The 20,021-nt window shown below is 41.8% G+C and overlaps 1 long non-coding RNA gene across 1 annotated transcript; it reads left to right on the top strand.

Moving 5' to 3' along the window:
- The first annotated feature begins 291 nt into the window (after positions 1 to 291).
- LOC134340825 (uncharacterized) lies at positions 292 to 5,670 on the top strand. Its single transcript, XR_010016645.1, has 2 exons — positions 292 to 566; positions 5,279 to 5,670. It is a non-coding gene; the product is annotated as an uncharacterized LOC134340825 (long non-coding RNA).
- The last annotated feature ends 14,351 nt before the right edge of the window (positions 5,671 to 20,021 follow it).

The following is a 20,021-nucleotide window of genomic DNA, read 5'->3' as shown; positions in this document are numbered from 1 at the left end:
GAGGGGTTAGTTTTATCTTAGAGTAGATTAAAATGTTGGTACAGCATTGTGGGCCAAAGGGCCAGTACTGTGCTGTAATGTTCTATGTGCTATGTTCAATGCTCTAAGAAATGTAATGGGAGGTTTTTCAATTAGGGACCCCTCATGAGGTGCAGTGGCAACAACTTTCAAACTTTGGCTCAAAGCACCTGGCTGTGTTGTGAAACTGGAGCCTCTCATGACTCAACTTAAGTGATCATTGTCCCCAGGGCGGAAACAGCAATCAGTGGGTTACTAGATATAATCTGATGGGTTGCCAAAATCAATGTGATATTTGTCGTAATATGTACCAATCACATTTGGGTCAATGTGGAAGTAAGGAGTTCATATAAAAACTGGGTCACACAGAACATTTCACCAACTTCTCCATATCACAGGGAGCACCAGAACTGTCCTGAGGCCGAGGGAAGATGCAAAGTCGCAACCATGATTCTGCGAATATCCAATCTTACAAAAACTGGTCAATATTCAGTCTCATCTGCTGCTGTTTACCATTAGGTGTCCTGGCAACTATTTATTCTTTCAAGGTTGGTGATGTGATCTTTGACTTCTTTTGTGAAATGGATAATGAGTTCAGTTCTTGGCATTTTCACTTTAAATGTAAATAAAATGACGATATTTCAACTTTATCTTCAGCTTTCCCTGTGCTTTTCTTGCATTTTTCTTTTGTCTAAATGTCCTAAATTCCATCTCACAGAATAAACGTAAAAGTATTTTAACAGGTAATAGCAGACCATTCATTGTTCCCAGCGTTGGATGTTTTCCAGAAGGTGCAATGTCTGCTGTATTTGAGACTTTTATTTGATCTCATTTCTGCTCCCAGAAACCATGGGACAATCTTTGTACATTTGTGCACTAAATCTTGTTACAGATAACGATTCTGCAGATGCTGGAAATCCAGAGCAACACAGACAAAATGCTGGAGGAGCTCATCAGGTCAGGCAGCATCTATGGAGGGGAATAAACCATCGACGTTTCACGCCGATGGTCCAGATGAAGGGTGTTGATATCTACATCAACAGAAGTCAGAGGAGCAACGCACTTTGTAACGCTAAGGGGAACATTAATTTAAATATGATAGAGATTTTGAACCTGAACTATTAATTCTGTTTCTCAGTTCACAGGTGCTCTTTGACTTGGGTGACTCCAGCATTCACTGATTATTTCAGATTCTATTTTTGAATCAGAATAAGAGCTCTCTGTCACCACCCAGCTCTCATCACGTATGAAGCACCAGTAGCTTTATACTGTTTACTTTTTCTCTTATGTCGTAAATACACTTCATGCTAAGGTCAAGCTTCTGGAATATATTTAATTATTTGCTAAGTTATTGGTGATAAATAACTTAACAGCTACAGATTGGCAAGTATGATGCAGTGGCCATCTCTGATGGGGATCTTAACATGAAAGTGGATTGGGAAAATCAGGCCAGCACTGAACCTCAAGGGAGAGAATCTGTAGAATGTCGAAGGGATAGCTTTTGAGAACAGCTTGTTGTTGAGCCCACTAGGGGATTGGCTGTTGTGCAATGATCCAGAGGTGATAAGAGAGCTTAAGGTTAAGAAACACTTATGAAACAGTGATCACAATATGATCGAGTTCACTTTGAAATTTGAGAAGGAGAAACTAAATTCCAGTGTGTCGGTATTTCAGTGGAATAAAGGAAATTACAATGGTATGAGAGGGGAACTGGCTAAAGTTGACTGGAAAGGGAGCAGCAATGGCTGGAGTTTCTGCAAAAAATGAGGGAAGTGCAAGACAGATATATTCCAAATAAGAAGAAATTTTCAAATGGAAAAAGGACACTACCGTGAAGTCAGAGCCAAAGTAAAAGCAAAAGAGAGGGCATAAAAGGAAGCCAAAGCTAGTGGGAAGATTGAGGATTGGGAAGCTTTTAAAAACTTGCAGAAGGAAACTAAGAAGGAAAAGATGAATTATAAGAGGAAGATGGTGACTAATGTCAAAGAAGATACTGAAAGCTTTTTTAAGTACATAAAGGGTAAAAGAGAGTTGAGGGTAGATATAGGACCAATATAAAATGACACTGGAAATATTGTAACGACAGATGCAGAGATAGCAGAGGAACCGAATGCGTATTTTGCATCAGTCTTCACAGTGGAAGACATGTGCAGTATACCGGACATTCAAGAGTGTCAGGGAAATGAAGTATGTGCAGTGAAAATTACGACTGAGAAGGTGCTCAGGAAGCTTAATGGTCTGAGGGTGGATAAATCTCCTGGACCTGATGGAATGCACCCTCAGGTTCTGAAGGAAGTAGCTGGAGAGATTGCGGAGGCATTAACAATGATCTTTCAAGAATCGATAGATTCTGGCATTGTACCGGATGACTGGAAAACTGTAAATGTTACTCTGCTATTTAAGAAGGGTGGGAGGCAGCAGAAAGGAAACTATAGACCTGTTAGCCTGATATCAGTGGTTGGGAAGTTGTTGGAATCAATTGTTAGGGATGAGATTACAGAGTACCTGGAGGCGCATGACAAGATAGACCAAAGCCAGCATGGTTTCCTGAAAGGAAAATCCTGCCTGACTAACCTACTGCAGTTTTTTGAGGAAATTACAAGCATGGTAGACAAAAGAGATGCAGTAATGTGTCGTACTTGGATTTTCAGAAGGCCTTGAACAAGGTGCCGCACATGAGGCTGCTTAGCAAGATAAGATCCCATGGAATTGCAGGGAAGTTACTAGCATGGGTGGAGAATTGACTGATCGGCAGAAAGCAGAGATTGGGAATAAAGGGATCCTATTCTGGCTGCCTGCCGGTTACCAGTGGAGTTCCACAGGGGTCGGTGTTGGGACCGCTGCCTTTTATGATGTATGTCAATGATTTGGACTATGGGATTAATGGATTTGTGACTAAATTTGCCGATGATACAAGGATAGGTGGAGGAGTGGGTAGTGTTGAGGAAACAGAGAGGCTGCAGGGAGACTTCAATAGTTTAGTGGAATGAGCAAGAAAGTGGCAAATGAAATACAATATTGGAAAATGTATGGTCAGAAGAAATAAATGGGCAGACTATTATTTAGATGGGAAGAGAATTCAAAATGCAGAGATGCAAAGGGACTTGGGAGTCCTTGTGCAGGATAGCCTAAAGGTTAACCTCCAGGTTAAGTTGGTTGTGAAGAAGGCGATTGCAATGTTGGCATTCATTTCTAGAGGTATAGAATATAAGAACAGGGATGTGATGTTGAGGCTCTATAAGGACCACACTTGGAGTATTGTGTGCAGTTTTGGGCTCCTTATTTCAGAAAGGATATACTGACATTGGAGAGGGTTCAGAGAAGATTCACGAGAATGATTCCAGGAATGAAAGTGTTATCGTATGAGGAACATCTGGCAGTTCTTGGGCTGTATTCCCTGGAGTTCAGAAGAATGAGGGGGAATCTCATAGAAACATTCCAAATGCTAAAAGGTCTGAACAGATTAGACATGGCAAAGTTATTTCCCATTGGTAGGGGAGTCTAGGACAAGAGGGCACGACTTCAGGATTGAAGGACGTCCATTTAGAACAGAGATATGGAGAAATTACTTTAGTTGAAGGGTGGCAAATCTATGGAACTTGTTGCCACGAGCGGCTGTGTGTTACATTTTGCTCAATAATGTACAAAATTATATCATTCTTTTTTTCTAAATATCTGTTGAAATTAGGGTGTATTGTGTACTTTCCTTACAGGTTAACTTTCCTAGAGTTTGTTGTATTTTTGTATACTCATCTATAATACTGTGCAAAATTCTTATAGACACCCTAGATATATTTTTCCAGAAGTTTTTTTAATTTCTGTAGTAGGTGACACGCCAGTTGCATCTTGATATTTTATAGGTTAATTATTATCACTGGAATTTTGTTGTCTTTATTTCTTAGTGTACAGTAGCAGATTAATATTATCATTGGAATGCTGTTACCTTGATTGAGTATGAGAAAGACATTATTTTTCCTGCTTGTCTTATCTTTGTTCTCTCTGCTCTTTTGTTGTTCATCCCTTCTTCAGGTTCAAGTTTATTGTCATTCAACTGTACACATCTTTGCAGCTAAATGTTCCTCTGCAACAAAAGTGCAAAGCACAGTCTACATATCACATGCAGAACATAAAATAATATTAGCACAGTAACTGTTTGTTCATTATGATCCATGTCATATAATGTGAGCGATCACGGTCTTCCCATGACCATGAATTGTTCTTGACAAATTTTTCTACGGAAGTGGTTTGCCATTGCCTTTTTCTGGGCAGTGTCTTTACAAGACGGGTTACCCCAGCCTCTATCAGTAATCTTCAGACATTGTCTGCCTGGCATCAGTGGTCGGATAACCAGGACTTGTGATATGCACCAGCTGCTCATACGACCATCCACCACCTCCTCCTGTGGCTTCACCTGACCCTGACTGGGGGGACTAAGCAGGTGCTACACCTTGCCCGAGGGTGAACTGCAGGCTGGCGGAGGGAAGGAGTCATTACGCTTCCTTTGGTAGAGACATACAGTATCTCCACCCCAACGCAATAATATTAGCAGATAAAGTGCATATATGACATATAGTTAAATATACAGCAGTGTTCTGCTCCTGGCACTGTCATAAATAATGTGTACTGGGTGGTAGCAGGGTGTTCAGAGGGAAGAAGCTGTTACTCAGCCTTACAGTCCTTGTTCTTACACTGTGGTACATTCTGCCTGACAGTAGGAGGCCAAAGGGATTGTGGGATGGATGGGAGGGCCCTTGACAATGTTGTGGGCTCTGTGAACACAGTGCTTCTGGTTTAAGTCCTTCTCTTGTAACATTCAATCAAACAGCCATAAGCAATAAGTTTTGTACATCGGTCTTAACTTCCAAAGGATCTTTGGATCACAGAAGCATCAGGATCTAATGTATCACAAGCAAGGGAAAGTCTGCGGATGCTGGAAATCTGAGAAACACACACAAAAGGATGGAGGAACTCAGCAAGCCGGGCAGCGTCTATGGAAAAGAGTAAACAGCCAAAGTTTTGGGCTGAGACCCTTCATCAGGACTGGGAAGATTTAAACTTCTTCAGACACCCTAGACCTGATGAAGGGTCTCAGCCCGAAAAGTCGACTGTTTACTCTTTTCCATAGATGCTGCCTGTCCTGCTGAGTTCCTCCAGTGGGATCTAATATATCTTTATCTTGAGATCTGACTGTATTGTGATTATCTGAAAGTTTCAGTAAAGCAGAACAATGTTTCTTATCAAGGTGCTCTTTATTTTTCAGTGTGAAAATGCTGCTAAGGCGGGAGATACAACTGAAGCACAGAAATCATCCAAAATTGCAAAATACTTAAACATAGCCGCCTTGGTGATTGGTCTCATCATAATTACCATATGTATTATCAATTTCGCAGTAGTACTCAGTAGTTCCAAGAAATGAAATAAACAATGGAAAGAACGTACAATTTTTTTCTGAAGATCGGAAGACGCTTCATGAAGACTCCTTTGTATTGAAATAAAGTCTGTGTACGGCAGCATTATCTGGTGACACAAGAAAATAAATGACATGGGTTTCTTGATTGTCTGTCTGTTAGAATCAGAGTAAAATGATGATCTATAGAATATGTATATTTCAAATTTTCGGTACAAATTAATAAAAATTCGATTAGAAACCTGTTTTCAGTGTTCTGCAGTCTTCTTTGGTGTTCCAAACATAGGCTGTTCTAGGATTAACAATGCCAGACTACAGACACCCCTTCTTACAACTGAGCTCCCATAATATTATTAAGTTGGAAGGTCCAACAGATGTACAGTGGTATGCAAAAGTTTAGGCACCCCGGTCAAAATTTTTGTTACTGTGAATAGTTAAGTGAGTAGAAGATGAACTGATCTCCAAAAGTCATAAAGTTAAAGATGAAACATTCTTTTCAACATTTTAAGCAAGATTAGTGTATTATGCAACACACATAAAAGTTGCTGGGGAATGCAGCAGGCTAGGCAGCATCTCTAGGAAGAGGTACAGTCGATGTTTTGGGCCGAGACCCTTCGTCAGGACTAACTGAAGGAAGAGCTAGTAAGAGATTTGAAAGTGGGAGGGGGAGGGGGAGATCTGAAATGATCGGAGAAGACAGGAGGGGGAGGGATGGAGCCAAGAGCTGGACAGGTGATTGGCAAAAGGGATATGAGGGGATCATGGGACAGGAGGTCCAGGGAGAAAGACAAGGGGGAAGGGGGAAAACCCAGAGGATGGGCAAGGGGTATAGTGAGAGGGACCTAGGGAGAAAAAGGAGAGAGAGATAAAGAATGTGTGTATAAAAATAAATAACGGATGGGGTACGAGGGGGAGGTGGGGCATTAGTGGAAGTTTGAGAAGTCAATGTTCATGCCATCAGGTTGGAGGTTACCCAGATGGAATATAAGGTGTTGTTCCTCCAATCTGAGTGTGGCTTCATCTTTACAGTTGAGGAGGCCGTGGATAGACATATCAGAATGGGAATGGGATGTGGAATTAAAATGTGTGGCCACTGGGAGATCCTGCTTTCTCTGGTGGACAGAGCATAGGTGTTCAGCGAAACAATCTCCCAGTCTAATTGGGTCTCGCCAATATATAGAAGGCCGCATTGGGAGCACTGGACACAGTATATCACCCCAGCCGACTCACAGGTGAAGTGTCGCCTCACCTGGAAGGACTGTCTGGAGCCCTGAATGGTAGTGAGGGAGGAAGTGTAAGAGCATGTGTAGCACTTGTTCTGCTTACAAGGATAAGTGCCAGGAGGGAGATCAGTGGGGACGAATGGATAAGGGAATTGCGAAGGGTGCGATCCCTGTGGAAAGTAGAGACAGGGGGAGGGAAAGATGTGTTTAGTGGTGGGATCCTACCACCCCACCAGCTTCAGGGTCCAACATATAATTCTCTGTAACTTCCGCCACCTCAAATGGGATCCTTTCTGCTAGAAAGGCAAATCAAAACCTTCATTTGACTGCGGAAGACCTTCGGGAAGACTTAGCAGACTCTGGAGTGGTGGTGCACTGTCCTACTGTGCAGTGACACATGCACAAATATGACTTTCATGGAAGAGTCATCAGAAGAAAACCTTTCCTGCATCCTCACCACAAAATTCAGTGTCAGAAGTTTGCAAAGGAACATCTAAAAAAGCCTGATGCATTTTGGAAACAGGTCCTGTGGACAGATGAAGTTAAAATAGAACTTTTTGGCCGCAATGAGCAAAGGTATGTTTGGAGAAAAAGGGGTGCAGAATTTCATGAAAAGAACACCTCTCCAACTGTTAAGCACGGGTGTGGATCGATCATGCTTTGGGCTTGTGTTGCAGCCGGTGGCACAGGGAACACTTCACTGGTAGAGGGAAGAATGAATTCAATTAAATACCAGCAAATTCTGGAAGCAAACATCACATCATCTGTAAAAAAGCTGAAGATGAAAAGAGGATGGCTTCTACAACAGAATAATGAACCTAAACACACCTCAAAATCCACAATGGACTATCTCAAGAGGCGCAAGCTGAAGGTTTTGCCATGACCCTCACAGTCCCCCGACCTAAACATCATCGAAAATCTGTGGATAAACCTCAAAAGAGCAGTGCATGCAAGACGGCCCAAGAATCTCACAGAACCAGAAGCCTTTTGCAAGGAAGAATGGGCGAAAATCCCCCAAACAAGAATTGAAAGACTCTTAGCTGGCTACAGAAAGCATTTACAAGCCAAAGGGGGTGTTAATAAGTACTGACCTTGCAGGGTGCCCAAACTTTTGCTTCAGGCCCTTTTCCTTTTTTTGTTATTTTTGAAACTGTAAAAGATGGAAATAAAAAAGTAATCTTGCTTAAAATGTTAAAGAAATGTGTCATCTTTAACTTTATGCCTTTTTGAAAATCAGGTCATCTTTTACTCGCTTAGCTATTCACAGTAATAGAAATTTTGACAAGGGGTGCCCGCACTTTTGCATGCCACTGTATATGCTGTACAGTCACTCGTACAAATGTCACAACACTCTCTCTCTCTCGCTATCTCTCTCCCTCCCTCCCTCCCTCCCTGTCCCTCTCCCTCTACCTCTCAACTTTTCTAACTCTCTACCTCTCTCTACCTCTATCCCTATTTGTTTATGTTGTTACGAGTCCACAGTTTCGTTTTCCTGGGATCCCATAGCTTCGTTTACTGTGGACATCATGTGTCCCCAGATTCGTTTTACTGAGCATCCACAGTTTCATTTCTGTGAGCATTACCTTATGATGTATGCCGACGATATAAAAGAAATGTGGACAGTGCTGAGAAGGAGTCGAAGGAAAGAGAGAGAGAGTGCAGACTTTGAGCTATCCGGGAACAGCTCACGATCGAGAAGGGTAAAGTCTAATGCTTACCGAAACCCAAAGGATTGGGTTAATCATTGTGCTTTGTGGAAATGTGTCTGTTCTTCGTACGATCCATGGGTGTGGATTTCATGACAGTCATTTTGTGAAATCACTCTTCGTGGACTTCGGAACAGTATTGCTCTGCTGGGATCTTCGGTAATCGTTTCTTCGTTCGCTAGCTGTGGAATCTTTGGAATTCGATGTGATCGCCTCTTCGCTGCACTGTGAATCCACAAGTCTCTCCTCTCACCTATTTCGTGAAGTACTGGGACTCTCTGAACTACCACTTTAAGACTGTGCTTGAGTAAGATTTGTAAAGAACGGGTTCTAAGCTTGACTGTTTGGGAGCTATAGACCCATAACACTGTTAACTTCTGTTTAAGAAAGTAGTTTATTTAATTTTCTATATTTTTGAGTAGATGTAAATAAATATAGTGGTTTTAATACTAAAACCCCACTCAATTTGTCATCTCTTGCTGCTAGTTCATTACAAAATTGTGACAAGATTGGGGGCTCGTCCAGGATATGAACAAAATTGGAGCTCATTGATTGATTGATTATCGATCTCATTGGCTACTACGCTTTTGATTGACTTGTGTGGGGAAACCAGCAGCAATGGATATTGGGGCATTTCTGGCATCGCCAGACCCTAAGGCACTGGGGGATGCCAGAAAGGACGACTTATTGGCTATTGCTAAGGAGCTGGGACTTACTGCGGTAAAACAGGATATGAAAACGGTACAGATTCAGAGGATAATAGCTGAGCACTATATTTCTTTGAGGAAGTTTGAAGACGGGGTGTTAGACAGGTTTTCTGAAAGTAAACCCAGTGATCTTGAGCTCCAGTACAAGTTGGAAAAACTAAAGAAGGAGGCTGAGGATAGGCGAAGACAACAACAGCTCAAGACTGAGTTAAAACAGAAACAGCTCGAGACTGAGTTAAGAGAAAAATAGCTCGAGACTGAGTTAAAACAAAAACAGCTCGAGACTGAGTTAAAAGGAAAACAGCTCGAGACTGAGTTAAAAGGAAAACAGCTCGAGACTGAATTAAAAGGAAAACAGCTCGAGACTGAGTTAAGAGGAAAACAGCTCGAGATTGAGCTACAAAAAAAAATAGCTTGAAGCTGAAGAACAAGAAAAACAGAGGTGGTTTTCAGCTGAAGAAGTAGAGAAAAAAAAGTTTGAGCTAGAGAGGATAGAGAAGTTACATCAAGGGGGTCCAATATTTGACTCTGGTGATAAGTTTGTTGCCAGTCAGGAAGTTAAATTGGTCCCTCAATTTGATGAAACTGAGGTTGATAAATACTTTCAGCACTTTGAGAAAGTGGCTCAGAGCCTAAAGTGGCCGAAAGAAAGCTGGCCTCTCTTGTTACAGAGTCTATTTAAGGGTAAGGCCTAGAAGGCTTATTCTGCCCTATCAATTGGAAATGCAGCTAATTATGAGATCGTGAAATGGGCTGTACTTAAAGCCTATGAATTGGTTCCAGAAGCCTATAGGCAAAGGTTTAGAAATTTGAGGAAATCTGTGAACCAGACTTATGTGGAATGTGCTTATGAGAAGTTTGTGCGTGTTGACTACTGGTGCACATCTGAAAATGTGGATGGTGGTTTTGACAACTTGAAAGAGTTGGTTTTACATAGAAACATAGAAACATAGAAAATAGGTGCAGGAGTAGGCCATTCAGCCCTTCGAGCCTGCACCGCCATTTATTATGATCATGGCTGATCATCCAACTCAGAACCTCGCCCCAGCCTTCCCTCCATACCCCCTGACCCCCGTAGCCACAAGGGCCATATCTAACTCCCTCTTAAATATAGCCAATGAACTGGCCTCAACTGTTTCCTGTGGCAGAGAATTCCACAGATTCACCACTCTCTGTGTGAAGAAGTTTTTCCTAATCTCGGTCCTAAAAGGCTTCCCCTCTATCCTCAAACTGTGGCCCTTTGAAGAATTTAAGATGTGTGCCCCTAATGACATAAAAGCATATTTAGATGAAAAGTATACCACTACTTTGCAAGAGTCTGCTAAATTAGCAGATGGGTTTGCCTTAACCCACAAGTTTAAGTTTACCCCGAGTAAGACCTTCCAAAAGAGTAGCATAGATAGTCAGGGTAAACCAGAAATTAAATCTGGGACTAGTGACAAAGGTAAGGATGAAGGGAAACAATTAAAGAGGAAGCCCTCTGGTCCTACTTGTCACTATTGTTGGAAACCTGGTCATGTTATGGCTGTTTCTTTCTGAAAAAGAAGAGGGAAAAGGAGGCAGTTCCAGATGCCTGTGCTCAGAAGGCTGAAATGCCTGTGAACCCATGGGGTTCTGAACACTCTGATGAAGCTCTGTCAAAGGCTAAAACGTCTGGTCAGGTTAGGAAAGAATTCCTTCATTTTACGTCAGATGGGTTTGTTTCAGTAAAGGAAGGGTCAACCCTGGTACCGGTGAAAATTAGTCATAGTTATAGTCATACTTTATTAATCCCAGGGGAAATTGGTTTTCGTGACAGTTGCTCCATAAATAATAAATAGTAATAGAACCATAAATAGTTAAATAGTAATATGTAAATTATGCCAGTAAATTATGAAATAAGTCCAGGACCAGCCTATTGGCTCAGGGTGTCTGACCCTCCAAGGGAGGAGTTGTAAAGTTTGATGGCCACAGGCAGGAATGACTTCCTATGACGCTCTGTGTTGCATCTCGGTGGAATGAGTCTCTGGCTGAATGCACTCCTGTGCCCACCCAGTACATTATATAGTGGATGGGAGACATTGACCAAGATGGCATGCAACTTAGACAGCATCCTCTTTTCAGACACCACCATCAGGGAGTCCAGTTCCATCCCCACAACATCACTGGCTTTACGAATGAGTTTGTTGATTCTGTTGGTGTCTGCCACCCTCAGCCTGCTGCCCCAGCACACAACAGCAAACATGATAGCACTAGCCACCACAGACTCATAGAACATCCTCAGCATCGTCCAGCAGATGTTAAAGGACCTCAGTCTCCTCAGGAAATAGAGACGGCTCTGGCCTTTCTTGTAGACAGCCTCAGTGTTCTTTGATCAGTCCAGTTTATTGTCAATTCGTATCCCCGGGTATTTGTAATCCTCCACCACGTCCACACTGACCCCCTGGATGGAAACAGGGGTCACCGGTACCTTAGCTCTCCTCAGGTCTACCACCAGCTCCTTAGTCTTTTTCACATTAAGCTGCAGATAATTCTGCTCACACCATGTGACAAAGTTTCCTACCATAGCCCTGTACTCAGCCTCATCTCCCTTGCTGATGCATCCAACTATGGCAGAGTCATCCGAAAACTTCTGAAGATGACAAGACTCTGTGCAGTAGTTGAAGTCTGAGGTGTAAAATTCTTTGAGATACTGCGGCTTCTCAGTCACCTATGTTAGACAGTGTTCTAAGGTTTGGTGATTAGACTGCTGCTGGTGAGGTAAATCTTATTCGAGGTATTGGGTGCGACATTGTTCCTGTACCTCTGCACAAGGTAATTTTGAAGTCAGAGTTAATTTCAGGACTTGTTAAAATAGGACTATGGCCCAGTTTACTGGTGGAAGGTTTGTTGTTACGAAATGACCTAGCAGGTGGTAAAGTTGTTCCTGCAGTGCAGCCGACAACTAAACTAATCAATGATGATTCAAAGATAGACCCTAACATTTATCCCTCATGTGCAGTGGCTCGAGCTAGAGCCAAGAAACTTGCCAATGCCGATGGTCCTGTGCAGCATGATTCGGCTACTCATGATAGCCCAAATAGGGAATCAGATTTTGACGACTTATCAGGGACTTTTCTGCCTTCATTGTTTCACTAGGATCCAGGTATTAAATCTGATAATAAAGATTTTTCTCTGTCTAGGAAGGAGTTTATAGCAGAACAGAGCAGACACCCTGAGATTGAGGCTTTAAGAGAAAAAACTCTCTCAGGTGAAAAGATTGATAAAGTGCCCGTAGGGTATTATTTCAAAGATGGAGTGTTACTGAGGAATTGGAGACCACCTGATGTTCTTGCAAGTGAGGAATGGGCAAATGTTCACCAGGTTGTAGTTCCTAAAGACTATAGGAATGAGATTTTAACATTGGCCCATAGTGAACCCTTGGGTGGCCATCTAAGTGTGAAGAAAACTGTGAACAAAGTATTAAAACAATTCTTCTGGCCTAGTTTAAGGAAAGATGTTGCAACATTTTGCAGGACTTGTCACACTTGTCAGGTTGTGGATAAACCTAATCAGGTCACCCCAGTGGCCTCACTGCAGCCTATTCCTACATTTGGTGAACTCTTTTCTAAAGTTATTGTGGATTGTGTTGGCCCATTACCAAAGACTAAAGCTGGCCATCAGTATTTGCTAACTATCATGTGTACAGCATCTAGACTTCCAGAGGCAATACCACTGAGAAATATATAAGCCAAAACTGTGTTGAAGGCTCTCAAAAAGTTTTTTACTTTATTTGGTTTGCCTAAAGAAATTCAGTCTGATCAAGGGAGTAATTTTATGTCAGGATTATTCCAGCAGGTAGTTTACAATCTGGGAGCTAAACAGATTATGTCGTCTGCATATCATCCAGAATCCCAAGGAGCCTTAGAGAGATTCCATTCTACCCTCAAAACCATGATTAGGACATTCTGTATTGAAAATGAGAAGAATCATTTGCTTTTATTTGCAGTAAGGGAGTCGGTACAAGAGTCCCTAGGCTTTAGTCCCTTTGAAGTTGTGTTTGGTCACCAGGTCCAAGGACCTTTGGTATTGTTAAAGGAACAGTGGGTTAACAATGACCTACATGTTAATATGCTAGATTATGTTTTGAAGTTTAAGGACAAATTGCAAAGGGCTTGCAACATAGCAAAGGAACATTTAAAATCAGCCCAGGAAAGAATAAAAACTTGGTATGATAAACAAGCCAGAATGAGGTCATTCAAGCGGGAAGGTAAAGTGCTTGTTCTGCTTCCTATACAAACAAACCCTCTACAAGCTAAGTTTCATGGTCCCTATGAAATTGTAGCTAAAGTTAATGATGTGGACTATGTAGTCAAAACACCAGATAGACGAAGGCCAACACAGCTTTGTCACGTAAATATGCTTAAGCTGTATCATGAAAAATGAACTGCAGCTGTGGTGGTTGCTGTAAACAAAGATGGATGTGAACTCTCTGGAAATTTATTAGCTGATCCATCTGAGGCATATTTTAAACCGAACATTATCTCAACCAGATTGACAAATTCAACTATTTTGGAAAATATTGATGAGAAACTGGCTCATTTACAGTCACAGCAGCGACAATTAATTACAGCAGATGAAGCAATTAATTATGAAATTTAAGGATTTATTTCCTGATATCCCAAAAAGAACCACAGTGGCTTTACATGACGTAGATGTGAGTAATAACAAACCTATAAAACAACATACATATCATATGAATATTGAAAAATGTAGACTTGCTGAACAAGAAATTGAGTATATGTTAGAAAATGATATTATTAGACCTTCTACTTTGGATTGGAGTGATTACCGAAAAGCGAATGTTGTAAAAAACACAGATGCTTATCCAATCCCTAGAGTGGATGATTGTGTAGACAAGGTTGGAAAAGCTAAGTTTCTTACAAAGAGAAAGGATATTGGTGTGTTCCATTAACGGATAGAGGTAGAGAAATTTCTGCCTTTGTGACGCCTTCTGGATTGCATGAATACAATGTTCTGCCATTTGGAATGAAAAATGCTCCAGGAACATTCCAGAGAATGACTAATTCTGTAATTCAAGGGTTGGAACACACAGATGCCTATATTGATGATTTAGTCATGGGGAATAACACCTGGGCAGCCCATATCTCTGCAGTGGAAAAGTTGTTTGACAGGCTCTCAAAAGCCAATCTTACAATTAACCTAGCTAAGAGTGAATTTGGCCATGCCACTGTGACCTATCTTGGTTATGTTGTAGACCAGGGCAGGTTGGCTCCTGTTCAGGCAAAAGTTCAGGCAATTTCTGAGGTTCCCATTCCAACCGGGAAAAGGGCTCTTAGAAGATTTCTGGGAATGGCTGGATATTATCACAAGTTCTGTAAGAACTTTGCTGATATTGTTCTCCCATTGACTAACCTCCTGAAGAAGGGTGAAAAGTTTGTTTGGACAGAACCTTGTCAGGAGGCATTTGATAAATTGAAAGCTATCTTATGTCACCAACCTGTGCTCAGGGCAGCTGATGTTGCCAAGCCATTCTCCATAGCTGTGGATGCCAGTGATGAAGCTGCAGGAGCAGTGTTACTACAAAGGGATGATTACGATGATGTTGACCATCCTGTGGCTTACCTTTCAAAGAAATTCAATGAGCATCAAAGAAATTATACCACCATAGAGAAGGAATTATTATCACTTATTTTGGCTTTGCAGTATTTTGATGTGTACGTTTGCACAGCTCAGAAACCATTTGTGGTTTATACAGATCATAATCCATTGGTGTTTTTGAGTAAGCTGAAGAACAAAAATAGAAGGTTGCTGAATTGGAGTTTGCCTTTACAAGAGTATGATCTCATGATAACTCATATTAAAGATGTTAAACTTGCAATGTAATTTCAATAATAGAGTGGAATTTAATATTTGTATATGCTCCTAAAATATGCTGTATTAGTTCATAGTGTGCTGAATGATAACCATATATGTATTGTTCCACATATTGTAGATTGTAGTTAAAATTTTGCTCTTACAGATCAAAGTTTTCTCTTCTTGGGGGAGGGTGTTACATATCCACAGTTTCATTTTCCTGGGAGTCCATAGCTTCGTTTACTGTGGGCATCATGTGTCCCCAAATTCATTTTACTGAAGGTTTACAGTTTCATCTCTGTGAGCATTACCTTATAACGTATGCCGATAGTATAAAAGAAATGTGGACAGTGCTGAGAAGGAGTCGAAGGAGTCGAAGGACAGTAAGAGAGAGTGCAGACTTTGAGCTATCCGGGAACAGCTCACAATCGAGAAGAGTAAAGTCTAATGCTTACCCAAACCCAAAGGATTGGGTTAATCAGTGGCACACTGTGCATTGTGGAAATGTGTCTGTCCTTCATACGATCCATGGGTGTGGATTTCATGACAGTCACTTTGTGAAATCGCTTTTCATGGACTTCGGAACAGTATTCCTCAGCTGGGATCTGTGGTAACCATTCCTTTGTTGGCTAGCCGTGGAATCTTTGGAATTCGTTGTGATCGCCTCTTTGCTGCACTGTGAATCCAGAAGTCTCTCCTCTCACCTATTTCGTGAAGTACTGGGACTCTCTGAACTACCACTTTAAGACTGTGCTTGAGTAGGATTTATTAAGGACGGGTTCTAAGTTTGACTGTTTGGGAGCTATAGACACATAACACTGTTAACTTCTGTTTAAGAACGTAGTTTATTTAATTTTTTATATTTTTGAGTAGATGTAAATAAATATAATGGTTTTAATATTAAAACCCGACTCAATTTGTAATCTCTTGCTGCTGGTTCTTTTCGAACTTGTGACAATGTTTATCAGTCATGTGCTTTAGGTGCCATAGATTACAATACTTTACTGACTTGCTGAGATTTCCCACACAAAATATTGGAGGAACTCAGCAGGCCAGGCAATGTTATGTTGCAGCATTTAGTGTGTGTTGCTTAAATTTTAAAAATTCAAACAGTGAATTGAATTTGAATTGTTTCTTTTGCCATTGAGTAGATAGGAACTCAAAACTTTTAGAGTATTCAAAGGTAAACAGAAAATGTCGGTTAAACCTCAACTGGGTAAATAGGTTTTAAGCAGTCAACTGAGTCTGCATCCCTTATAGCAGATCCTCTTGTGTTTCGGTATTGAATTCCACAGTTTAGAATCAGAATCAGGTTTAATATCACCAACATATGTTGTGAGATATAGAATTGGTTGACACTTAAATTTCCCACCTTATACCAGGGAAATGGAAGTTCAAACCACTCCTTGGGACATACCAATGCTGGCTGCTGCAGTCAGAGAGAAGATCATAGCTAAACTGGCGACTGTCAATCAACGAACTAGGTTCCCTAGACCTAGTGATAAAATTCCATCGGACAGCATGCTAGAAGCTGCCAATGAAACATTACTCACAATTGCAAACTCCAACATAACTGAGACCAATAACCTGACATATGTATTGGCAGCAGCAGTCCAAGGAATACTTGTGCATGAATGACAAAAGGTTTGTTTGCAGGTGCAGCAGGCCATCATGAAGGCAAATGGAATGTTGGCCTTCATTGCGAGAAGGATTGAATTTAAGAGCAGGGAGGTTATGCTGCAATTGTACAGGGTACTGGTGAGGCCGCACCTGGAGTACTGTGTGCAGTTCTGGTCTCCTTACTTGAGGAAGGATATACTGGCTTTGGAGCCGGTGCAGAGGAGGTTCACCAGGTTGATTTCAGATGATGAGGGGGTTAGACTATAAGGAGAGATTGAGTGGCCTGGGACTGTACTCACTGGAATTCAGAGGAATGAGAGGAGATTTTATCGAATCACATAAAATTATGAAAGGGATAGATAAGATAGAGGCAGGAAAGTTGTTTCCACTAGTAGGTGAGACTAGAAGTAGGGGACAAAGCCTCAAGATTCAGAGGAGTAGATTTAGGACGGAGATGAGGAGAAACTGCTTTTCCCAGAGAGTGGTGAATCTGTGGAATTCTCTGCCCAATGAAGCAGCGAAGGCCACCTCAGTAAATCTATTTAAGGCAAAGTTGGATAGATTTTTGTGTAGTAGGGTAATTAAGGGATATGGGGAAAAGGCAGGTAGGTGGAGATGAGTTCATGGCCAGATTAGCCATGACCTTATTGAATGGTGGAGCAGGCTCGATGGGCCAGATGGCCTACTCCTGCTCCTATTTCTTATGTTTTATGTTCTTATGTTCTCCTAATCTGTACAAGTCCTTCTGCAGATTCCCTGCTTCCTCAATACTTCCCCAGCTATCTCTGTATCACCTGCAAACTTGGTTAGAAATTCATCAATTCTATCATTCAAATCATTATCATATGATGTGAAAAGTAGCAGACCCAACACCGAACCCTGTGGAACACCACTCATTACTGCACCCCACCAGAAAAGGCCCCGTTTATAACCACTCTTTACCTTCTACCTGTTAGCCAATCTTCTATTCATCCTGGTCCCTTTCCTGTAATACCATGAGGTCTTGTTAAGAAGCCTCATGTGCAGCACCTTGACAAACGTCTTCTGAAAATCCAAATAAACAACATTCACTGACTCTCCTTCATCCATCCTGCCTGTTATTTCCTCAAAGAATTCCAACAAATTTGTCAGGCAAAATTTTCCCTTTCTGAAGCCATGCTGAATTCACCCGTTTTTATTATGTGCTTCTAAGAACCCCAAATCCACATTCTTAATACTGGACTGCAACAGCTCCCCAACCACTGAAGTGGGGCTTACTAGCCGATAATTCCCTTCTTTTGCCCTTCCTTTCTTAAAAAGTTGTGTGACATCTGGGACTATTTCTGACTAGTAATTCTTGAACAAACACTACCTTATATTCCGTCTGGGTAGCCTCCAACCTGATGGCATGAACATTGACTTCTCTAACTTCCGCTAAGGCCCCACCTCCCCCTCGTACCCCATCTGTTACTCATTTTTATGCACACATTCTTTCTCTCACTCTCCTTTTTCTCCCTCTGTCCCTCTGAGTATGCCTCTTGCCCATCCTCTGGGTCACCCCCCCCCCTTGTCTTTCTTCCCGGACCTCCTGTCCCATGATCCTCTCGTATCCCCTTTTGCCAATCACCTGTCCAGCTCTTGGCTCCATCCCTCCCCCTCCTGTCTTCTCCTATCATTTTGGATCTCCCCCTCCCCCTCCAACTTTCAAATCCCTTACTCACTCTTCCTTCAGTTAGTCCTGACGAAGGGTCTCGGCCTGAAACGTCGACTGCGCCTCTTCCTATAGATGCTGCTTGGCCTGCTGCGTTCACCAGCAACTTTGATGTATGTTACTTGAATTTCCAGCATCTGCAGAATTCCTGTTGTTTGTTGCCTCTACTGTTACTTTTTCAGAATGCTGGGGTGTAATCCATCTGGTCTGATAGACTTATCCACCTTCAGACCTTTCAGCTTCCTCAGCACCCTCTCTAGTGACAGCACTCAGCTCCACCCTCTGACTCTCTGGAATTTCCGCCAGGAACTTCATCAGTCTTCACTTCCACAGATGGAACATAATTATGCCGTCCATCCAACATTTCCTTGTTTATTTATTTAGAGATACAGCATGGAACAGGCCCTTCGGGCCCATTGGTCTATGCTGCCCAGCAACCCATCGATTTACCCCTAGCCTAATCATGGCCACTTACAATGGCCAATTAACCTACTAACCGGTGTGCCTTTGGACTGTGGGAAGAAAATACAGCACTCAGAGGAAACCCAAACACACATGGGAAGGATGTACAAATTTGCTTACAGAGGACTCCAGGATTGAACTCCAAACTCTTAACAACCCAAGCTGTAATAGTGGTGCGCTAACTGCTACACTATTGTGACATCCCATTCTAGTAGAATAGAATAGTGTTCTCCATTACTATTTCTCCGACATAATTTTCCATCAGTCCAATGTCCACTCTTGCCTCTTTTACTCATTAAAAATCTGAAAAAAAAATTCTTTTATAATATTGGCTTGCTCACCTTCACAGTTCATCTTCTCCCCTTACTGCTTTTTGTGTTGCCGTCTGTTGGGTTCCAGAATTTTCCCACTAGGTTTTGCAATATTGTATGCAATATTTTCTTTTTCTTGTATGGTACCTTCAGAGATTCAAAGTACATTTATTATCAAAGTATGCATGCAATATACAACTCCAAGATTTGTCTTCCTGCAGACAGCCATGAAACAAAGAAACCCATGCATCCAACCCAAAGGATCAACCCCACCCCCACGTGCAAAAAACAAACAAATCGTGCAAATGGAAACCAAAAAAAAACAGAGAAAAACTCAGAATGTAAAACATAAAATCAAAAGAATCCAGGCATACCCAGTTCAGCTCAGTGTTCATTATCTGGAGGTTGCCCTCAAAACCATCCAAAATAGCAACAAAAAATGGAGTGACCAGAAAACAGAAGCACATCATAACGTGAACTACAGAGTCCAATCTGAAAATGGCATCAATTAAACCTTGCCCAAGACCCAGGACTCTGGCACCATCCTCTGACAGCATCGAGTGAGAGATAGACCATTCGAACGCAGGGAACCTTTGAGCAGTGAGCGAGAGAGGGAGAGAGAGAGAGAGACCATCACACACAGACACCTTCTAAATCTCATTGTGATTAGTACCACACATCCTGGCTACTATTCCAAGGCCTGTATGTACTGCAAATCCAATCAGGGCCTTTTGCCCTTTTAATTTCTCAACTCTATCCACAAAGATTTTACATCTACTGATCCTATGTCACTTCTTTCCAAGGATTAGATTTCATTTTTTACCAGCAGGTCCACCCCCATCCTCTGCCCATCTGCTTGTCTTTTCAACAGGCTGTGTATAATTGGATACACATGAGAGATTCTGCAGATGCTGGAAATTCAGAGCAACGCACGCAAAATGCTGGAGGAACTCAGAAGGTCAGGCATTTTGGAGGGAAATAAACAGTCGACATTTTGAGTTGAGACCCTTCTTCAGAAAAGAAGCTCCAATAAAGAGGACGT

This window comes from Mobula hypostoma, chromosome X2 (genome assembly GCF_963921235.1).
Source record: "Mobula hypostoma chromosome X2, sMobHyp1.1, whole genome shotgun sequence".
Lineage (NCBI taxonomy): Eukaryota > Metazoa > Chordata > Chondrichthyes > Myliobatiformes > Myliobatidae > Mobula > Mobula hypostoma.
This window is presented reverse-complemented; position numbering and strand designations above follow the sequence as displayed.